Here is a 6,000-nt window from a genome sequence, read left to right as displayed (position 1 = left end):
TTTTCCCTTCCCTTCCCTTCCCTTTTCCCTTCCCTTCCCTTCCCTTCCCTTCCCTTCCCTTCCCTTCCCTTCCCTTCCCTTCCTTCCCTTCCCTTCCCTTCCCTTCCCTTCCCTTCCCTTCCCTTCCCTTCCCTTCCCTTCCCTTCCCTTCCCTTCCCTTCCCTTCCCTTCCCCTTCCCTTCCCTTCCCTTCCCTTTCCCTTCCCTTCCCTTCCCTTCCCTTCCCTTCCCTTTTCCCTTCCCTTTTCCCTTCCCTTTTCCCTTCCCTTTTCCCTTCCCTTCCCTTCCTTCCCTTCCCTTCCCTTCCCTTCCCTTCCCTTCCCTTCCTTCCCTTCCCTTCCCTTCCCTTCCCTTCCCTTCCCTTCCCTTCCCTTCCTTCCCTTCCCTTCCCTTCCCTTCCCTTCCTTCCCTTCCCTTTTCCCTTCCCTTTTCCCTTCCCTTTTCCCTTCCCTTTTCCCTTCCCTTCCCTTCCCTTCCCTTTCCCTTCCCTTTTCCCTTCCCTTTTCCCTTCCCCTTCCTTCCCTTCCCTTCCTTCCCTTCCCTTCCCTTCCCTTCCCTTCCCTTCCCTTCCCTTCCCTTCCTTCCCTTCCCTTCCCTTCCCTTCCCTTCCCTTCCCTTCCCTTCCCTTCCCTTCCCTTCCCTTCCTTCCCTTCCCTTCCCTTCCCTTCCCTTCCCTTCCCTTCCCTTCCCTTCCCTTCCCTTCCCTTCCCTTCCCTTCCTTCCCCCCTTCCCTTCCCTTCCCTTCCCTTCCCTTCCTTCCCTTCCCTTCCCTTCCTTCCCTTCCCTTCCCTTCCCTTCCCTTCCCTTCCCTTCCCTTCCCTTCCCTTCCTTCCCTTCCCTCCCTTCCTTCCCTTCCCTTTTCCCTTTCCTTCCCTTCCCTTTTCCCTTTTCCCTTTTCCCTTTTCCCTTTTCCCTTTTCCCTTTTCCCTTTTCCCTTTCCCTTTTCCCTTTTCCCTTTTCCCTTTTCCCTTTTCCCTTTTCCCTTTTCCCTTTTCCCTTCCCTTCCCTTCCCTTCCCTTCCCTTCCCTTCCCTTCCCTTCCCTTCCCTTCCCTTCCCTTCCCTTCCCTTCCCTTCCCTTCCCTTCCCTTCCCTTCCCTTCCCTTCCCTTCCCTTCTCCCTTCCCTTCCCTTCTCCCTTCCCTTCTCCCTTCCCTTCCCTTCCCTTCCCTTTTCCTTCCCTTTTCCCTTCCCTTCCCTTCCCTTCCCTTCCCTTCCCTTCCCTTCCTTCCCTTCCCTTCCCTTCCCTTCCCTTCCCTTCCCTTCCCTTCCCTTCCCTTCCCTTCCCTTCCCTTCCCTTCCCTTCCCTTCCCTTCCCTTCCCTTCCCTTTTCCCTTCCCTTCCCTTTTCCCTTCCCTTCCCTTTTCCCTTCCCTTCCCTTCCCTTCCCTTCCCTTCCCTTCCCTTCCCTTCCCTTCCCTTCCCTTCCCTTCCCTTCCTTCCCTTCCCTTCCCTTCCCTTCCCTTTTCCTTTTTCACATTTTTCCTAGAACTGGTGCTTTTAGAATGTCAATCCATTTGTTTTCCCCAGCATTATATTTTTGCTCAGATGAAAGACCTTGGGAGTTAAGGTGCTGTGACAGCCCTGTGTGTCTATTCTGTGCACTTTCCTTGGTGTTTTGCAGTCTGGTGTTTATAATCCATCTTTTTCTGAATGCATTATCTTGGCCCTTGATGTTTCAAACTGAGCCTGCAGCTCCATGTAATGCTTTTTGTAGACTACAGCTTGAACTCCATATGCTTGTCCTGCCTCAGGTATTTTGTCTCTTTTATAAGTGCAGATTTTCCTTTCTTGTGTATTTTACCCTTTTCTTGTACTTTTTTAGACTTTCTGCCATCTCTACAGTGCCAGGCTGCTGTTCACCCCTTGTATGTTATTTGCATTTCTCATGTTTGGCAATTTTTTCTTGCTTTGTCAAAGGCAAATTTTTGGGCCATTCAGTCATCTGTTTTTGAGTGTTTGGTGTATCTAGTCTCTTCTCATGGATACTGTTAGATTGGTTCTGAAACCTCAGACTCACCACTAACTTAAAAGTGTTTTCACTTTTTTGCAAGCTCTGCTTATACTTTCTATTGTGTGGTGGAGGGCTGTACTTCTCAAACTCTCTGCAGTACAATCTGTAGTAAAGATAGTGTGCCTGAGGAAAAGCAAACCTGATGAAAGTAGTAAGTCCTTTAGAACCAGCCATAACCAGAAGCAGGACCCTCCTCTGCCTCCCTTCTTTATTTTCCACTCTGCTGCAGATACAGGCTGAAGTAGTGGTTAAATCTTCATCAATCACAGCATTTTCTGGAGAGGATCAGCCTCTTAACTCTTCCCTTCTTCCCCTCACAGCAGTTACTTGGTTTGCTTTACTGAATCTACCATATTATTTACTAATCTCCCCAAGGCAGCGAGGCCACTGAACCCTCACCGCTCAATGCCTGTGCTCTTACAGAGTAGCACCGCCACTGTGTGGGTGCACGGCGGGTCCCAGGTGGATCGAAGGCAGTGCTTGCGAAGGCTGACTAGCAGAGATGAAAGTAAATGTGCCCGAAGCCTGTAATTAGACAGTGGAGTTACTTTCAATATGCTAAATGTTTTCCTGGGGTCTATTTTCAAGTGAGGTAATCTGGAGACTCTGTGTCTAAATCTGCGCTGAATAAAAAATAAATAAATAAATAAAGCCTCTGGAAGCCATGAGCTCCCATTTTGAACATGTTTTTGCAAATATTTGTTCAAGAGTGAGAATATTGGAATTCTTTGCTCATTTTTTGATGTTTCTGTAATGCAGAGCTCATCATGTGGGGTCCTTTGGGATTCCCCGTACCTCAAAATATCATGGTTGCTTGTGATTTCTGCTGCGTCTTATGTGAGGAGTGAGGTGGTTCAGCACAAAAGGAATACTACTCTCTTTGAGGCTGCTCAATTTTCTCTCCCTCTCACTCTCATATGTAATAAGTATTGCACAAACTCTTTTCTGACTGTCATAAAATATCCTAGAGAGCTCAGCTAAAGCAAGAGAGCTATGATAATTCCTCATGTGTTTATTAGAGCAGCAGCTACGCTGCCAATAGGAACTGTAACAATATCTAGCAGAGAAAGCTGGGTTAGTCGGTGTTGAATTGCTCAGGGGCTAAGGGGAGAGAAAACAACTATGCAGTATCTTTACAATAAGAAAACTAGATTGTTGTTTTATAGTTAAAACTCTCTTGATCTTCTGGTTGGTACTAGACTGGTTGAAAGAATGCATAAACAGCATGTTCGTTCACTTGGCTGTGGTTAGTATTTGTGTGGCACTGTAATCCAGAACTATGTGCTAATTGCCATCCTGGTGTGCAACAGGAAGTAGCCTTCTGGGGAAGTTTAGAGTCTGAGTACAGTAGTCCCCTTCGTCCTATATTACACAGAATCACAGAATCATCTAAGTTGGAAGAGACCTCCAAGATCACCTAGTCCAACCTCTGACCTAACAAGTCCTCCACTAAACCATACCACTAAGCTCTACATCTAAATGTCTTTTAAAGACCTCCAGGGATGGTGACTCAACCACTTCCCTGGGCAACCTATTCCAATGCCTAACAACCCTTTCGATAAAGAAGTTCTTCCTAATGCTAACTTAAACCTCCCCTTGTGCAACTTTAGCCCATTCCCCCTCATCCTTTCACCAGGCATATGGGAGAATAGACCAACCCCCACCTCGCTACAGCCTCCTTTAAGGTACCTATAGAGTGTGATTAAGGTCACCCTGAGCCTCCTTTTCTCCAGGCTGAACAATCCCAGCTTCCTCAGCAGCTCCTCGTAAGACTGGTTCTCCAGACCCCTCACCAGCTTTGTTGCCCTTCTCTGGACTCGCTCGAGCACTTTGATGTCCTTCTTGTAGCGAGGGGCCCAAAACTGAACACAGTACTCAAGGTGTGGCCTCACCAGTTGGAAGGGAAATCAGGCAATGTTGTACATTCAGTCTTCTGAAAGCATCTGCCACGTGCTTTTATTTTTATTTGTATTTATATATATATATATATTTAATTTTTATTTGGATTTTTTGCTTAGGTTCCTTCTGCATAGGGTTAAAAACTACATTTATATCTGTCTTCTTCAGGGGAGCAGCTGGAGATTCCCTGGTGTCCATCTTAATTGTGAGAGGATAGCACAAGCAACAGAAAGGTTTGCAGGTTTTCCTGGGTGTATTTTCCTGATGGAGTGAACTCCATCGGTTGCTTCATGTTACTCTTGTTCATTCTCCTGTGCTGACACAAACCTATTAGTTTGTGGTGCTCTTCTCAGGCTTTGAGATTTAGGCTAATACGAGGGTGACTTTTGCTCAGGTTGGTCTTCCAGTGAGGTCAAGGTGGTGGCCAAGTGCTTGTTGCCTGAAAGCACTGTAGCAAAGTTGATAAATATGTCTTATACTCAGAGTGACTGGAACTGATATTGAGTAAGCCTTAGGAAAATTGCTGGGTTAATAGTTGCATTTTTGATATTACACTTAGGAAAAAAAAAAAAAACTTTTTTCTTTTTTTTTTTTTTTTTTCCTCCCCACCTACAAGGAAAGCTTTAGAGTAGAGATTGTTACTTTCTGTGGGAAGTAAGTTCTGGAGGCAATGGCAATATTTCAGTACAGGCTATCTAAATTATTGATTGCTATATATAACCAGAGGTCAGATTTTAAATATCCGTCATTGCCTGAGACCATTCTGGCTACCTAGGTTAAAAGGGATGAAAGAAAAAGACAGGAGTTTCAACTGAACAAGATGCAAGAAAGGGCTATTAGAAGCTGTTGTATTAAAGGAGGACTTATGAGAGTAAAACACTTGTTTATTTCAAAGCCCTGCTAAGGGCTTTGAATGAGCTTCACAATGTTGAACTTAATAAGGTGACAGACATAACAGATTGGGAATTGCTGTTGCTAAACACACTTATTGCAATAGTGCTAATATATGATAACAGTGCTGGCAAAATGCTATCCCAGGTATTCCTCATCAAAGGGTGAAGGCGCAGAACTTACCAAGAAAGTGTCCCTGTTTTGGTGAAGAAGGAGCACAGCCCATCAGCTGCCCCTACTAGGTTTCCAGTTCTTCCTCCCCAGCAGCTCTTTTTTCCTTGCTCTCTCTCTCTCTCTCTCTTTTTTTTTTCCTAACTTTTTTTTTTCTTTTTTTTTTTTTTTTTTCCCCATGGACTCTTAGCACTCTATTATATCCTAACCTTATCCATTCCCTCTCCAGGGGTGACATTTAACATGATTTGGGTGAAGAGTCAAACACTATAGTCATATATGTTTAGCATATAATTCATTAAGCTCATTATCATATTCAGGGTGTTAACTTCATTTTACACATAATGAAGCAAAAGGTTTCACTTGGGCACCATGGCCCTCAAGATTCTGTTCTGCTGCCAAAACAGGGCTATCCCACCAACACAAGACTCCCCCCCTCCGCAACCTCTCATACCAAGCTTGCAGATCTCTACCCACAAAGTTTGTCTAAGAGATAAATAAGAGCAAGCTGCTCAGTTCCCCTTTGCCTAAGGCTGGTGCTTATCAGTGATGCTAACAAGTCTGATTGTTCTCCACAGAGGATTGTGGGAACAAAAATTTGTCTTGTCAGAGGAGATGAAGAGAATTTGTTTCTTTTAGATTTTTGTTAAAAATGTGACTAGAAACAGGGTAAAATTAACCTTGGAAGCACTTTGGGAAAAAGAGAAATGGAAATGAGTAAAACAGAAATATTTTAAATAGCAGTACAATGTTAGTAGCAGAGCAAAGGAATACAGTCACCAATAAATTAGGAGTGGAAATGAGAATAAGGTTTCTCACCATGAGGGAAATGAAATTCTGAGATGAGATTCCAAGCACCACACTTCCATATCGGTTCAGGATAGAGCTTGATAAGTTCATAGAAGGAAATGCACTGCATCAGAAGAATAGAAGTTAGAATTAAAGTTAACATTTCTGATGAGAGGCTTTTTTGTTCAAAGTAATGCTATCTACAAACGTAGCTGAAAAAAGACTTAATCGCCATGTGTTT

General features: G+C 44.6%; 1 protein-coding gene across 1 annotated transcript in view; it reads left to right on the top strand.

The window, feature by feature from the left end:
* THEMIS (thymocyte selection associated) overlaps positions 1–6,000 on the top strand; it is a gene marked incomplete at both ends in the record, with an annotated part of 84,994 nt that overhangs the window by 12,913 nt on the left and 66,081 nt on the right. The window lies entirely within an intron of this gene.

The sequence above is a fragment of the Netta rufina genome, assembly GCF_964035555.1.
Source record: "Netta rufina genome assembly, chromosome: 3".
Lineage (NCBI taxonomy): Eukaryota > Metazoa > Chordata > Aves > Anseriformes > Anatidae > Netta > Netta rufina.
This window is presented reverse-complemented; position numbering and strand designations above follow the sequence as displayed.